The 18158-nt window shown below is 35.0% G+C and overlaps 1 pseudogene; it reads left to right on the top strand.

Annotated features, from left to right (window-relative positions):
- Positions 1 to 12511: 12511 nt before the first annotated feature.
- LOC148939201 (E3 ubiquitin-protein ligase MIB2 pseudogene) lies at positions 12512 to 15392 on the top strand (annotated as a pseudogene).
- The last annotated feature ends 2766 nt before the right edge of the window (positions 15393 to 18158 follow it).

The following is an 18158-nucleotide window of genomic DNA, read 5'->3' as shown; positions in this document are numbered from 1 at the left end:
GAAACTTACCGCCCTTTGGCTTGAATAACAAAGAAAATATAATGGCTTGAAAAGCAAGAAAATTGACTTTAACCACGTTATTCTCCACAAACGGGATATTTTTTTCCTTCTTCTTCTTCGTTTCCACAGATAGCTTGGCACTGGAACATCACAGAGAGTTGTTCATACATTAAAGAGCGAACTATAGTCTATAGTAACTGGAATCTGGGTTGCAGCGGTAGGTACCAACCTAGTAAGAGTTACATTAAAAGACGATTATCTGGGTTGCAGCGGTAGCTAGCAACTACAATAAAGGACGAAACCTGGCCCATGTTAACTGAATCATAAATAGGGATTATGTAATTTCTATCAGTATCATGGCTTTAGAGATGGCTGAAACCTAATAAAGAACAAACCATTACGGTAATTACATTAATTTACATTAAAGAATGAACTTTAGTCATTAGTAACTGAAGTTATATAAAAGATGTTCATTAGGAGATCATGCATAAGAGATCGATACTGTAAATTGAAATTTTGTAAGTATCGTCGGTATCATGGTTTTATTTATAGTTGAATTACAAACTAAAGGAATCAGCCCAGGGTGGCTTTGAACCACCAACATTTCGGTTATCGGCCGATCGTATTAGCCACTTGCACTATGGCGTCATTAAATAAAGTTGTAAAATTAACAATATGATATAATTTACAGTAAAGAACGAACCTTAGCCCATAGTAGCAGAAATAAGAATATCTAGGTTGCAGCGGTAGCTAGCAACCTATTAATTACATAATCCGGGTTGCAGTGGTAGCTAGTAACCTAGTAAGAAACGCCAAATTAAAAGATGATCATTAGAATAACAAACATCCGGGTTGCAGCGGTAGCTAGCAACCTAGTAAGAGACGATCACGTCCAATGTTAAGAAATATAAAAACCCATAGTTTCTAACAGAGGAGTCAGATCAAAACAAAAAGAACACCATTAGAACCGCCTTGTCCGAAACCCCTGTATAGGAAACTTTATGTCCCTTGGCTTGAACAGCAAGGGAAATATATTGGCTTGAAAATCAAGAAAAGTCGCAGTTACTACAACATTCTGCCTAAACGGGATATTTTTTTCTTTTTTTTTTCTTTTGTATCCAGAGATAGCTTTGCACTGGAACATCGTATAGAGTTGTTCAATTGCTCATTTTAAATTAAATTAATTGGGTTAAAAATATATAGTAACTAAAATAAATTATTTATAAAGTAGAATAAATTTTTCCACCAAAAACTGCATTTTTGATGTCTTTTCACACTGCAGTCTTTCAAACATAATCGTATACCAGCGGTAAGATTTGAACCCACGCCTCCGAAGAGACTGGTGGCTAACACCAGTGCCTTAGAACACTCGGCCAGGCTGCCTCTCATAATTTGGGTTGCAGCAGTAGCTAGAAACCTAGCAAGAGACGATCAGTCCAATGCTAAGAAATATAAAAACCCAAAACTCCTAAAAATGCAGTCAGATCAAAACAAAAGTACATCATTAGAACTACCTTGTCTGAAACCCTACTAGATAAATTAGATCTATGACGTTAAAGGTGAGAGCGAAGACTTATTTCAGGAAGAACTTGATCTAAAAGTGTTTCCAAATCTTTTCCTGAAAGGCAAATATGGCTTGCGTGACAACGCAAGACCTTTTCGGATTAGGAATGCAGAATATTTTAAATCAAGGCTTCTTAGCAGACATCCTACGTTTCGTCTTGACAAAGAGTTTCTTTTTCACAGCTTCCAATTGCAAGAATTCTCTTACATGTGTAATAGCGTCGGTCATATGTTGCGGACTGTGAAACCAAACCAAAATGCTCGTCAATTTATAGACAGGCTTCATTCCCGTGATGGAGAGATGGAAGCGCCTTTGTTTTCTGTTCAGTCAAAAATCAGAGGATCTCAGCAGTATTTTCAATCTCTTTCCTATAAAATAAAGTCAATGATTGAGCAATTGGGTCCACCGACTTTGTTTCTGACAGTTTCATGTGCTGAGTGGTACTCTCCTGAATTTATTGACTATTTACGGACTGTCCATAAGAACTTACCTGGTGTAGCAAAAATGACGCCAGCAGAGTTGACGTGTCTAGATCCAGTTGCAGTTTCCATGCACTTTGACAAAAAATGGACACCTATATTTAATGAGCTAATTTGTTCAAAGACAAATCCTTTGTTTGGTAAAATTAAGGATCATTTCTGGCGTATCGAGTATCAGAAACGATGTGCGCCTCATGTACATTGTGTATTGTGGATTGAAGTTGCTCCTATTATTGGGAAATCAACAGCGTCTTAAGTGATTCAGTATATCAATAGTATTATAACTTGTGAAATACCAAATAGATTGACTAGTCGAACTCTTCACAAACTGGTCAAAGACCATCAAGTGCACCACTGTAATAAATACTGTCAAAGAAAATATAAAAGAAAAATAGAAAGATTGGTTACGTATTGTAACTTTGGCTTTCCTCGTCCTACAAAGGAACGAACAGAATTATATGACATCCTTGACTGCTTGGCTCATGGCACAAACCGTAAAAAGCCAAGAAAAAGAATATATCATCTGCTTTGAAGAGATGACGAGCGTTATATAAATGACTATTCTCCTCCGTTACTTATTGCTAATCAAGCAAACATTGATGTTCAATATATTGGCCCTTTGGGCTCTAAATTACCTTTTTACATTACCAATTACATGACTAAAGCAGAGAGTGTCAAAATAGAAGCAATGTGGGAGGAAGTAAATAATGCATGCAAAAGTCTTGGTCAACGAACTATGTCCTACTTGTTGAAGCCCATAAAAACCCGTCAAGTTGGAGCAGTTGAAGCTGCTGATAGGCTTCTTGGTACTAAATTGTATAGTATTTCTAGGCAATTTAGATATATTGACCTAGCGAAAAAGAGCGAGGTGAAGAGGACACTAAGAATGTATGAGGAGCTTGAAAAGCTTACTAAAAACGATCCACAGAGTAGTGATTTGTACATTGCCCACTGGGTTATTGATATCTACCCTAAAAGACCGAAACATATGGAAAATATCAGTCTTTTTCAGTTATTGTCTTGGTATGAACGGGAGCTTAATGGTACTGATGATAATATTATGTTAATTGACGGGTCCTTCTACCACAGAAAATGGCTTTTTAAACCATATATCATACAGAACAGAAAGGTAAACCCATTTGAAACTGACGAGAAGAAAAATGCTTACTATGGAGATCTTTTAAAATTGTTTAAACCTTGGCGAAATGAAAATGAACTAGTAGTCAGTGGAAATAGCAACTACGAAACCTACTGTGTTGAAAGTGTAAACTATTCCGACATGGTAGCTTACCACGAAAAATTTGTTGTTAAGAGGAAAAGCGATATAGAATTTGAAGAAAGGGTCCGAGAACGTGCAAAAGAAATCCTGAAGGCAGAAAATATTGATGAAAACATTGAAGATGACCCAGAAAATGCAATTCAGGGAGGAGTCATTGACAGAGCAGCAGATGCTATGGAGGATTTGTTAGACATAAACATACAGATTTTAAATGGTGACACCGAAGACAGGTTGAAAAATGATTATGATTCGCTAAATTTTGATCAAAAGAGAGTTGTTGACAAAATTTTAGACTCAGTTACCAAGTGCAATGGTGCAACATCTTTGAAGTTGATTGTATCTGGAAGTGGGGATACAGGAAAATCTAGGGTTATCAGTGTCGTGAGAAGACTACTTTGCAACAAGTTCAAGAATGAAGATTGTCCCGTTGTAGTTATGGCACCTACTGGTATTGCTGCACATAGCATAAATGGTTTAACAATACATAGTTGTTTAAGTTTAGCAATTGATCAGGAAAACACGACAAAATACACACCTCTCTCCACTGAAAAACTTCTCACTTTGAGAAAGACACTTAAGGAGACAAGAGTTTTTATTATTGATGAAATTTGTATGGTTTCGTCTCTTCTTTTAACATACATTCATTTAAGACTATCAAAAATAATGGCATTTGATTTGCCAATGGGTAATACTAACTGCGTATTTTTGGGAGATTTTCTTCAATTAAGACCAGTAAGTGGTAATCCTCCTTATATACCTCTCACACGACTAGAAGTAAAAAACAGGATCGGATCAGTTGGTACTTTCAACATCTGGCATCTATTTGAGTATGAGGAACTAAGCATAAATGTGAGACAAATGATGGATAAGAGTTATGCTAATACACTTTCTGAAATTAGACAAGGGTTTTGCACTGGTGAAAATTTGAATAGTCTTTACAAGAGAAAAATTGGGAGCTCCTACAGAGCTTCAAATGACGAAATAATAGATCTTTACTCAAAATTGTATGAAGAGGGAAATAGACCTGTCATTCTTATGCCCACCAATGAAAATTGTATGGTAATTAACGAGTTAATTCTTACAAAAAGCTGCTCAGACTACGTTAAACTTTCTGCAGTTGATCGACTCTCTTCAGTTGTTGACGACAAACGAATCGAACAGAAAGCAGCAAACACTGTTTTAAACTTTGGCAACGACAGAAAAAGAACAGCCGGTTCTTTCATGAGCTTGTTACTTGCAGTAGGTGCACGTGTAATGCTGCAAAGAAATATTTGTGTTGCTAAGGGGCTAGTAAATGGATCAATGGGAACAGTAACAAGCTTTAAGTTGCTACCAAACGGAGAAATAATTGGAGTTTTTGTAAAATTTGATGGACTGGAACTTTTGATGGACTGGAACTTCCGGTTGAAATTGGCAGAGAAACCGTGCGCTTTGAAGTTTTGAACCGTCTTTTACACGCGAAGACAGTTTCCTCTTCAACTGGCTTTTGCCATTACAATACACAAGTCCCAAGGACTAAGTTTACAGTGTGCAATTGTTGACGCAGGTAATCGTTGCTTTGGTAAAGGTAAGATGTACGTTGCTCTTTCCCGTGTGACCACTAGTGCAGGTTTACATCTAGTAGAATTTGATAAGACAAAGATTTATTGCTATGTTGATGCTTTAATTGAGTACAACCGTTTGAGGAAGATTTATAGAACAGATCTTCCTTTGTTTGAGTTCACAGAAAGGCAACTCAGAGGTACACCAGATGAAGTATGTATAACAAATGAAGTAAATTCTAAAGGACAACAGACTCAAGGAAAAAAAATTTCCATTGTTGGAGGTCCCAGAAAAAGAATGAGAAGCCCTTTAGTTGAAGAACCCGTATTAATAGAAATTTATCCCAAAAATAGGAAAAGGAAAACTAGTGTCGGACCGGTGGTGTCAATAAAAGAGAAAAAATTAAATATTAATGCGAAGCTTGATCACAGTGATATATTTCGTGTCATTCCACCGGCCCAAGATCGTCAAGAACAACACAAAAATGATAATAATGCAAATGCACCAGCAAGTGCATATGTTACTCTTGATAGTAATAGAAAGGTATCAAGAATTATACATGCTGACTGGAATCAAGCAGAAGCTAATATATTTCTATCTGGATACGCAGGCAGCCAATGCTTTGCCATGGTACTCACAAATATTGTCCGAGCCGCTATTATACCTCCAAGGCAATGGAATAAAAATATTCTGAACAGAAATATGATTGAAGGGGATACTATTTATGCTCTCATACGTGAAAATAATAATAATAGAACTCCAAGAGTTTTTCCGATTCCTCCTAGTGGCTATCTGGTATTGAAAAATTTAGATGTCATCAAGGACTATTTTCTAATGTATGACGCAGTATTGTCCCTAAATTATGACGATATTTGGTTGTGCAGCGGAAGCTTATTGGATTCTATGAATAATGAAGAATTAGGAATTACATTATTGGCTACTTTAAGAAAATTATTTAGAGAACATAATGCTGGAATAATAGTTGCATACTCTAAATCACTGGGTCTTATGCATTATGATGAAAAATACCATTTTACAGATTCTCACTCATGCGGACCCAGAAGAGCACCATTGCAAAATGATAATGGAAAAGTATGTGTCATAGAATGCGACACGATTGAAGAATTATATCGCATTACTCAAAGAGTCTTCAAAGCCAAAAATGAACAATTTACTATTCATTATATTGACGTTACAGTAAGTACATTAAAAGACGATCACTGATAACAAACCATTCCATATTATAATAAAAGGTTCAAATGTTTGAATTACAGTAAAGAACGAATTTCAGCCCACAGTTACATTAAAAGACGATCACTGACTTAACAAACCATTCCATACATTGGACTTAGTTAGCTACTTGATTGTTTGAGTTTCGTCTCTTACTATTTAAACGAAGAAAAAGCCGTAGGCTTTTCCTGTTTGTATTTACAGTAATGTACAATAAAGAACGACACCTAGCCCATGTTAACTGAAATATAAATTGGGATTATGTAATTTCCATCAGTAGCATGGCTGTAGAGATGGCTGAAACCTAGTAAAGAACAAACCATTACAATAAAGAACATTTCATGTTAAAGATTGATCAATGATACCATAATCATAATTTGTAGCTAGGTCGTTTTACTATGAAGACTAATTTAGAAAATAATTACCAATCCTGAATCAGCTACAATCCGGGTTGCAGCGGTAGCTAGCAACCTAGTAAGAGACGATCACCTCCAATGTAAAGAAACATAAAACCCCCCAACTCCTACAAAAAGAGTCAGATCAAAACAAAAAGTATACCATTAGAACCACCTTGTCCGAAACCCCTATTAAGGAAACTTACCGCCCTTTGGCTTGAATAACAAAGAAAATATATTGGCTTGAAAATCCAGAAAATTGACTTTTACCACGTTATTCTCCACAAACGGGATATTTTTTTCTTTCCGCTTGATTATTCTTCTCAGCTATTATAATAAAGAACGACCTCATGCCTATACTAAATGTTATACGTCACTGAATTATAGTATTTACAATAAAGAACGATCTCTCTCCCATAGTAACTGATGTGTTACATTAAAAGACGATCATTGGAATAAAAGTTATTGCATGCATTGGACTTAGTTAGCTACTTGATCGTTTGAGGTTCGTCTCTTACTATTTCAAAGAAGATCCGGGTTGCAGCGGTAGCTAGCAACCTAGTAAGAGATGATCACGTCTAATGTTAAGAAATATAAAAACCCATAACTCCTAAAAAAGGAGTCAGATCAAAACAAAAAGTACACCATTAGAACCGCCTTATCCAAAAACCCTATAAAGGAAACTTACCGCCTTTTGGCTTGAATAACAAAGAAAATATATTGGCTTGAAAATCAAGAAAATATGACTTCAACCACGTTATTCCCCACAAACGGGATATTTTTTTCTTTCTTTCTTTTGTTTCCAGAGATAGCTTGGCACCGGAACATCGTAGAGAGTTGTTCAATGGCTCATTTTAAAGGAAATCTCTAGATCTAGTGCTATTTGTACTTAATTTTATAATAAAGATCAAACTCTTCCCTATACTAACTTGCATACGCAACTTCACTATAGTTAAGATTACAGTATTTATATTTTTTACATTAAAAGACGATCACTGAAATAACAAACCATTCCATACATTGGACTTGGTTAGCTACTTGATTGTTTGAGTTTTTTCTCTTACTATTTAAAAGAAGAAAAAGCCGTAGGCTTTTTCCTGTTTGTATTTATAGTTAAAAAACAAACTCAAGTCCAAAGAAACTGAACACTGTGGTTCATTCATATTATCTTCATTATTTTAGCTAGAATGTGAATAAACAAGTTTCTTTTTTAAATTTTAAATTGAAAAGATAGTGCTTTTAATTCAACATATTAAAAGTTCTTCCCGACGGGGAATCGAACCCCCTTCTCCCAAGTAAAAAGTGGGCATACTTACCATTAGACTATCGATGAGTTATAAAATAAAAGTTACATATAAGATATGATAATAATTTTTTAATCCGGGTTACATAAAGGCTCGATCATCGAATTTTTACATGAAAGAACGAACTTTAGTCCATAGTTTATATTAAAGGACGATCATTAGAAAAGCACAACATTGTATATAAGGCAGTATCATCCGGGTTGCAGTGGTAGCTAGCAACCTAGTAAGAGACGATCACGTCCAATGTTAAGAAATATAAAAACCCATAGTTCCTAAAAAAGGAGTCAGATCAAAACAAAAAGTACACCATTAGAACCGCCTTGTCCGAAACCCCTGTATAGGAAACTTTCTGTCCCTTGGCTTGAACAGCAAGGGAAATTTATTGGCTTGAAAATCAAGAAAATTGACTTTAACCACGTTATTCTCCCCAAACGGGATATTTTTTTCTCTTTTCTTTTTTTTTGTATCCAGAGATAGCTTGGCACTGGAACATCGTAGAGGGTTGTTCAATAGCTCATTTTAAAGGAAATTAATTGGGTTAAAAATCTATAGTAACTAAAATAAATTATTTCTAAAAGAGAATAAATTTTTCCACCAAAAACTGCATTTTCGATGTCTTTTCACACTGCAGTCTTTCAAACATAATCGTATACCAGCGGTAAGATTTGAACCCACGCCTCCGAGGAGATTGGTGGCTAACACCAGTGCCTTGGACCACTCGGCCAGGCTGCCTCTCATAAATAAATATATATATGTGAATTTGGGTTGCAGCAGTAGCTAGCAACCTAGTAAGAGACGATCAGTCCAATGCTAAGAAATATAACAAAACTTCTAAAAATAGAGTCAGATCAAAACAAAAGTACATCATTAGAACTACCTTGTCTGAAACCCTACTAGATAAATAATGAATGTCATCATAGTTTTATATTTATAATAAAGAACGACCTCTTGCCTATGCTAAATTTTATACGCCACTTAATTATAGCTAAGGTTAGTAATTCCACAGATAGCTTGGCACTGGAACATCGTAGAGTTGTTCAATGGCTCATTTTGAAAAAAAATAATTGGGTTAAAAGTCTTTTGTAATTAAAAAATATTATTTTTAAAATCGAATTAGCTTTTTTACGAAAACTGCATATTTCATATTAAAGATTGATCAATGACGTCATAATCGTATACCAGTGGTGGGATTTGAACCCGCGCCTCCAAAGAGACTGGTGGTCTCTTTTGAGGCGCATCACTTACTAGCTACCTACTAAGAGACGATCACGCCCAATGCTAAGAAATATAAAAACCCAGAACTCCTAAAAATAGATCAAAACAAAAGTACCTCATTAGAACCATCTTGCCTGAAATCCTACTAGATAATAATGAATGTCGTCATAGTTTTATTAGAACTATGACGTGAATAGAAAATTTTATATTAAAGGACGATCATTAGAAGAGCAAACCATTACGTATGTTGCACTTAGTTAGCTACCAGATCTTTGAGCTTCGTCTCTTACTCTTCCGAAGAAGAAAAAGCCTTTGGCTTTTTCCTGTTTGTAATAAGGGTTTACATAGTCAAACAGTTCTGTGTATTTATGAATAGATTCAGTATGAAAAGACATTAAATTGCCTAGTCCGGGTTGCAGCGGTAGCTAGCAACCTAGTAAGAGATGATTACACCCCATAGTAAATACGAAAGTAATCCTTAACTCCTGTAAAAAGAGTCAGATCAAAACAAAAAGTACACCATTAGAACCGCCTTGTCCGAAACCCCGACAAAAAAAAACTTACCGCCCTTTGGCTTGCATAGCAATGAAAATATATTGGCTTGAAAATCAAGAAAATTGACTTTAACCACGTTATTCTCCATAAACGGGATATTTTTTTCTTTCTTTATAATAAAAGACGATCATTGGAATAACAAACAATTGTATATATTGGAATTAGCTAGCTACTTGATTGTTTGCGACTCATCTCTTACTATTTCAAAGAAGAAAAAGCCGTAGTGTTTTCCGGGTTGCAGCGGTAGCTATTATAATAAAGAACGAACTCTTGCCTCTGCTAAATTTTATACGCCACTTAATTATAGTATAGGTTTTATCTGGGTTGCAGCGGTAGCTAGCAACCTAGTAAGAGAAGATCACGTCCAATGTTGAGATATATAAAAACCATAAATTCTAAGAAACAGAGTCAGATCGAAACAAAATGTACACCATTAGGACCGCCTTGACCAAAACCCCTATATATGAAACTTGATGTCCCTTGGCTTGAACAGCAAGGACAATATATTGGCTTGAAAATCAAGAAAAGTGGCAGCTACTATAACATTCTGCCTAAACGAGATATTTTTTTCTTTTTTTCTCTTTTCTTTTCCACAGATAGCTTGGCACTGGAACATCGTAGAGAGTTGTTCAATGGCTCATTTTAAAGGACATTAATTGGGTTAAAAATCTTTTGTAACTAAAATAAATTATTTCTAAGAGAGAATAAATTTTTTCACTAAAAACTACATTTTTGATGTCTTTTAATACTGCAGTCTTTTCAAAGATGTTTGATTTTTGTACATAAATCATAATCGTATGCCAGCGGTAGGATTTGAACCCATGCCTCTGAAGCAACTGGTGGCCAACACAAGTACCTTGGACCACTTGGCCACGCTGCCTCTCATAACTATATATGTGAATTCGGGTTACAGCAGTAGCTAGCAACCTAGTAAGAGACGATCAGTCGAATGCTAAGAAATATAAAAACCTAGTAAGAGATGATCACGTCCAATGTTAAGAAATAAAAAAACCCATAGTTCCTACAAAATGAGTCAGATCAAAACAAAAGGTACACCTTTAGAACCGCCTTGTCCGAAACCCCTGTATAGGAAACTTTCTGTCCCTTGGCTTGAACAGCAAGGGAAATATATTGGCTTGAAAATCAAGAAAAGTGGCAGCTACTTCAACATTCTGCCTAAACGGGATACTTTTTTTTCTTTTTTTCTTTTTTGTTTCTTGTTTTCCACGGATAGCTAGGCACTGGATCATCTTAGAGATTTGTTCAATGGCTCATTTTAAAGGAAATTAATTGGGTTAAAAATCTTTTGTAACTAAAATAAATTATTTCTAAGAAAGAATTACATTAAGGAACGAACAGTAGCCCATAGTACCTTATACAATATTTAGGAACAACTAAGCCAATAGCTCTAGCTACAATAAGGCAAACAGTTGACGACAATCGCTGCAAGCAACTAATCCAACAGCTAAAGATACAATATAGCAAGCAGCTGTAGACAATTAGCCCAATAGTCAAAGGAACAACAAAACCAACAGGTGCAAGTGCAATAAAGCCAACAGCTGCAGACAACTAAGACAACAGCTGCAGTTGCAGTAGACTATTACATTAAAAAGCGATCGTTGGAATAACAAACCATTGCATACATTGAAATTAGTTTGCTACTTGATTCTTTGAGGTTCGTCTCTTACTATTTCAAAGAAGAAAAAGCGGTAGGCTTTTTCCTGTTTGTAATCATATAGCGTAGAACGAACCCCAGTTGCAACTGATATCATCATAAAATTTTACCATAACATAATTTATAGCTTTAACCCCACTCTTATGACGTCATTCACAATTAATATCTTTATATGCGAGCAATAGTTGTATAAGTGTTTCAGTTCTCGAAAATATGTTACATTAAAAGACGATCATTGGAATAACAAACCATTGTATACATTGGACTTAGTTAGCTACTTGATTGTTTGAGGTTCGTCTATTACTATTTCAAAGAAGAAAAAGCCGTAGCCTTTTTCCTGTTTTTCTCCGTTCAGGATCACTAAAGTTATTATGGAAACTTCAAAAATATTTATGGTGTCTGAGCAATAATTTTAATTTTTTAATTAAAACTAGAAAAATACCGGAAAATTTTTAAATTATGTTTATTTTTGTTAAATTCAAACTACACGACGTGTCATTTATTGTGTATTTCCATAAGAAGATTCAATTTTTTTTTATTTTAGTATTCAGTTCAGGATTTCTAAGGCTATTATGTAAATTGCAAAAATATTTATGGTTTCTGAGGAATAATTTTATTTTTTTAATTAAAACTAGAAAAATACCTGAAAATTTTAAAATTAGTTTTGTTTTTGTAAGGTTCTAATCTACGTGCTGTTGTAATTAACAAAAAAATTGATGGTTTTAACAAAAAATCTGATTCTTCAATTGAAACTAGAATTATTCAGAATTATTTTTAAATTAGATTTATTTTTTAATAAATTCTAACTACACGACGCGTCATTTAGTGTGTATTTCCATAAGAAGATTCAATATTTTTTATTTTAGTTTTCAGGACTGCTTTATTTATTATATAAACTGAAAAAATATTTATGGTATCTCAGGAATAATTTTATATTTAAATTTAAAACTAGAATAATATCTGAAAATTTTAAAATTAGTTTTGTTTTTTGTAAGGTTCTAATCTACGTGCTGTTGTAATTAACAAAAAAAATTGGTGGTTTAGACAAAAAATCTGATTCTTCAACTGAAACTAGAATTATTCCGAAATTTTTCTAATAAAATGATTAACTGCAAACTGCAAAAATATTTATGGTGTCTGAGCAATAATTTTAATTTTTAGTTCAAACCAGAAAAAATGCCTGAAAATTTAAAAATTAGTTTGGTTTTCCTTTTGCTTTAAGTGACTCGTTACGTTTACAAACAGACACACGACAAAGGAAATTTTTTAAAGAATGGATGTCGGTATAAGGGTGGTAAGAGGACCAGACTGGAAGTGGGGTAATCAAGATGGTGGTGAAGGATTTGTTGGTACAGTGATTGACAAAGGAACGCATGGTAGTGGAAATCTCCCAGATAAAACTGTTGTTGTCCAGTGGGATATGGGCTGGAGAACTAACTACCGTATTGGATATCAGAATTCTTATGATTTAAGGGTCTGGGATAATGCTCCCACAGCTGTAAGTCATCCAAAATCTTTCTGTGATAATTGTCGGAAGCATGGAATACCAGGAACCTTATGGAAATGTAATGTCTGCCAAAACAATGATCTTTGTACCCTTTGTTATATGGCCGATAAACATGATACTTCACACGCCTTTGTTAGATACGGGAGTGTGATGCCACCAAGGAAGTATTCTAAAAAAATACCTCTGAAAGGGATATTCTTTGGTGCCAAAGTTGTTCGAGGGCCAGATTGGGAATGGGGAAATCAAGACGGTGGCGATGGTAAAGTTGGTCGTGTTCAGGAAGTCCGTGGTTGGGTAAACGAAACCAATTTCTCTGTTGCGTCCGTTAATTGGCCTTCAGGAGAAACCAACATTTATAGAATCGGACACAAAGGAAAAGTAGATCTTATGTGTGTATCAGAAGCAATTGGAGCTTATTGCTATATAGACCATTTAGCGATACTCGGGAAAACAGAACTAGTTGGTCCCGTAATACCAAGGTCATTAGAAGCCCCTGAAGGCTCTCGAGAGGCAACGGAGGAAACAAATACATTTTCTGTTGGTGACCATGTACAGGTCGATGTTGATATTACAGCGTTGAAAAGGCTACAAGTAAACCACGGAGGTTGGAGTCCAAGTATGACTAAATTGATCGGGAGAGTGGGAGTTGTTCACCGCATCATAGAATTTGGAGACATAAGAGTGGCCTATGATTACAGCGGCAATCTCTGGACTATAAATCCTAAAGCACTTTCCCGTGTTACCGTGTTCTCAATAGGCGAGGAAGTTATGATTATTAAGGACAAGAATAAGGTTCAAGAGCTACAACGTGGACATGGTGAATGGATTGATGCTTTGGAAACGACTCTTGGAAAAGTAGGGAAAGTGATGCATATTTATATGGATGGTGATGTTTGTGTTCAAACGTATTCGCGTGAACACAGTCGTGTTCAATCATGGACATTCAATCCTTTGTGCCTTGTCAATGTCTCTGGCAGTACGGAATCTCACAATTTCCCCGGGACGAATCAAAATAGGGAAAGCCTTCATCCTGAAATGGATTTGGTACGAAGGGTGCCTGAAGTCCAGTCGAACGAAATTGATTTGCTGGTTCATGAAGCTGCCAAAGGGAAAGTTGATAAAGTTAAGGAAATCCTTGCAAAAAATATGGAGAAGATTGACGAAAAAAGTAACGGAAAGACAGCGTTGCAAGTTGCAGCCCACGAAGGGCATGTCGAGGTTGTTAAAGCGCTCTTACAAGCTAATGCTTCAATGGAAATTCAAGACGACGAAGGAGATACAGCTTTGCATTATGCAGTTTTCGGAAATAAGGAGGTGCTAACGGAAATGCTGTTGATGAAAGGTGCCAAAATCGACGCAATCAACAAAGGGAAATGTACGCCGCTTCATATAGCAGTTAATAAACAACACTTGGCTTGCGTCAAATTGCTGATCAAGTTTAATTGTAGTCTAAATATGCAGGATTCTTTTGGCGACACCCCCTTACATGACGCCATCTGTCGAAAGAATGATGAATTAGTTGAGTCATTATTGGCATGTCCTGGTATTGATCTCTTTATAAAAAATTCTCGTGGCTTTAATAGCCTCCATTACGCTTCTTTGAGAGGAAACCATTTCGCAGCTGATAAAATTATTTTAAAATCCCGTCAATTGGTTGATGTGTTTAAAGACGATGGATTTGGGCCATTGCACTTGGCAACACTGAATAATCACAGTCCAGTTGCCGAACTTCTCCTAGTCTGGGGTTTAGCTGATCCTAACATTACGAATACCAAAGGTCAGACTCCTCTTCATCTGGCAGTGTCTCGGTTACATCCATCTATAGTTCAAATGTTGGTGTCCCATGGGGCCAATCTAAACGTTCAAGATGAAGAAGGCAACACTCCATTGCACTATGCTCTAAAGAAACATGCCACGACGACTGGTGCCGTTTCAGAAGAAGAATCTCCTTTGATCTATCGGATATGGTGCGATTTAGCTGAGCAAGGTCGATTAGATGCTATTGGCCTTGCAGTTGCTTGCCATCTAATTGAGAAAGGAGCCGATTCATCAAAACCAAACAAAGCCAAGAACTTGCCTCTGGATTTTGTTCTTGAAAACGAAGTCAAAATCATTCTTTGGTCATTCATGCCGAAAAAGCAATCTCCCTTATTAGAGGCTAAAGAATGCAAGCCATCAACATCCTATGCTCCTGATGCTGCTGCGAAGTTGATGTCTGGTTTGAACTTGGAAGAGGCAGTGGAAGAACCCTCAGAATGTATAGTTTGTTGTGAAATTCGTGATCAAGTACAGTTTATTCCGTGTGGACATAAAATAGCTTGCTTAGATTGTGCAATTAGGATGAAAAAATGTTTGACGTGTAAAGAGGCTATTCAGCATAAATTACAAAAAGATGGCATTTCATTAAATGCTGGAAGTAGCTCTCGGGCTGTGGAACGTTTACAGTACCTGGAAAAACGTGTTGCTGAGATGGAAGAGGCCACTAGGTGTCCAATTTGCTTAGAAAAAAGAAAAAATGTCGCATTTTCTTGCGGTCATGGAACTTGTGAAAGCTGTGCACAAACCCTTAAAACGTGCCATATGTGCCGGAAACCGATTCTTAAACGGACAAGCCTCTACTAGGCTATGGCAGGTGAAGAAATTCGAATTCTATATCTCGGTAAAATTGACTTACCTGCAGTAAGGTGTGAGTCTCACTTATCTCATTTCTTGAAAGGCTTTATTTCAAAGGATTAAAACGGAAAGTGTTTCCCAAGATATGTTGCATATTTGGATTGAAAAAGTTAATATGGATCGATTCTTGCTTAATTTTTTTTTGTGTCAGTTTCGTTAGTTTTCACTTTTTGTTGTAAGTGCGTGTCTGTTTACTAGAGGACTCAATGATTTAATAATCAAATATCTTTTAAAAGTTAACAAATTGTCTGTGGTTATAAAACAAGCGACAATAAGAATCAAGCAGTTCGTGGTGAAAAAACTATAGTAAGAAAAACTATAGTAAGAGCGATCCGGCTCAATAGTAACCGAAACTCTAAAAATACGGAATTTTGATATCAATAGATACATCAGAAGAATCGGATTTTTTTGCTGATTTTAAATATTTGAGTTTCATCGAGTTTAGTCTAACCTATCAAAAGTTACGATCCGGAGAAAATTTGCCTTGAAAAAAAGGAGAAAAAACCGCTAATGGTCACACATAATCTTATTTAAAACCACACCATGGGATTCAGCGTATCAGAGAATCTTACTGTACAGGTTTCAAGCTCAAATCTGCAAAAATGTGGAATTTTGTATTCTTTGCCAGAAGAAAGATCACGGGTGCATGTTTATTTGTTGTTTTTTTCCAGGGGTGCTCATATTGACCCAGTGGTCCTATATTGTCGTGAGAGAGCTCATTTGAACGGCAATGAAAAGTTCTAGTGCCTTTCTTAACTGAAAAACAAAATTTAATTAAATTAAAAAACTTTTAAAACTAAATCCGTATATAGAAGCCTGCCATCCCGAAAATGGCTCCATATTTTTTCGGGAAAATTGGTATCTTTGGATATTCTCGCATAAAAAAACTATATAGATACGTCAGAAGTCTGGGAAAGTTCGTTAAAAACCTTAATTTTGGAAAAAAAAGCTGTAATAATCAAATATCTTTGAATAGTCTGCAGTATAAAAAGACATTAAATTGCGTAAAGAGCAAGAAACTGGTATTTGCAAAAATATTTATATATATTTAAAAAACGGATTATCACAATTCAGATACCTAAAAAAATAAAACCAAGAGTTTGAAGCTTAGTAGAAATCGTTGTTAGAAATCGGACTTGCTGTAATAATCAAAAATGGTAATTGCAAAAAACTGGTAATTGTAAAAATATTTATATATATTTTAACAAGGGATTAAAACAATTCAAAAACATTAAAAAAGAAAACCAAAAGTACGAAGCTTAGTTGAAATCGGACTTGCTTTAATAATCAAATATCTTTGAATACACTGCAGTATGAAAAGACGTTGCAGAAAGAGCAAAAAACGGGTAATAGCAGAAATATTTGTATATATTGAAACAAGGGATTACCACAATTCGAATACCTATAAAAATAAAACCAAAAGTTTGAAGCTTAGCAGAAATCGTTGTTAGAAATCGGACTTGCTGTAATAATCAAAAATGGTAATTACAAAAAAACTGGTAATTGCAAAAATATTTGTATATATTTTAACAGGGGGTTACAAAAATTCAAAAACCTCAAAATATAAAGCCAAAAGTTTGAAGCCTAGCAGAAATCGTTGTTAGAAATCGGAGTTGCTTGCTGTAATGATCAAATATTTTGAATAGATTCAGTATGAAAAGATATTAAATGGCCTATAGAACAAAAAACTGGTAATTGTAAAAATATTTGTATATATTTAAACAAGGGATTAAAACTATTTAAAAACCCTAAAAAAGAAAACCAAAAGTTTGAAGCTTAGTAGAAATCGTTGTAAGAAATAGAACTTGCTGTAATAATCAAATATCTTTGAATAGACTCAGTGCACTAAACTGCCTAAAGAGCAAAAAACTGATAATTGCACAAATATTTGTATATATTTTGACAAGGGATTACAACAATTTCAAAACCTTAAAAAATAAAACCAAAAGTTTGAAGCTTAGTAGAAATCGCTGTTAGAATTCGGACTTGCTGTAATAATCAAATATATTTGAATAGATTCAGTATGAAAAGACATTAAATTGCCTAAAGAACAAAATACTGGTAATTGCAAAAATATTTATATATATTTTAACAAGGGATTAAAACAATTCAAAAACCTTAAAAAAGAAAACCAAAAGTACGAAGCTTAGTTGAAATCGGACTTGCTTTAATAATCAAATATCTTTGAATACACTGCAGTATGAAAAGACATTGCGGAAAGAGCAAAAAACGGGCAATTGCAGAAATATTTGTATATATTTAAACAAGGGATTACCACAATTCGAATACCTAAAAAAATAAAACCAAATGTTTGAAGCTTAGCAGAAACCGTTGTTAGAAATCGGACTTGCTGTAATAATCAAAAATGGTAATTGCAAAGTCAACTGGTATTTGCAAAAACATTTGTATATATTTTAACAGGGGATTATAAAAATTCAAAAACCTTAAAATATAAAACCAAAAGTTTGAAGCCCAGCAGAAATCGTTGTTAGAAATCGGACTTGCTTGCTGTAATAATCAAATATTTTTGAATAGATTCAGTATGAAAAGACTTCAAATGTCAACTACTTGGCTCGAGGTCGATTCCCGGTATGGGCAATATTAGGATTCCTTTTATTACTTCAGTTATTAGGGGCTACAGTCCCTGCCTTAATGTAAATATTTCTTATGGCTCGTATCAATTACCAGAAACCTAACAAAAAATAAAAGTAATTTTAAATTTTCAGGTATTTTTTAGTTT

This window comes from Artemia sp. Qi Xiang Cuo, chromosome 21 (assembly GCF_049724085.1).
Source record: "Artemia sp. Qi Xiang Cuo chromosome 21, ASM4972408v1, whole genome shotgun sequence".
NCBI lineage: Eukaryota > Metazoa > Arthropoda > Branchiopoda > Anostraca > Artemiidae > Artemia > Artemia sp. Qi Xiang Cuo.
This window is presented reverse-complemented; position numbering and strand designations above follow the sequence as displayed.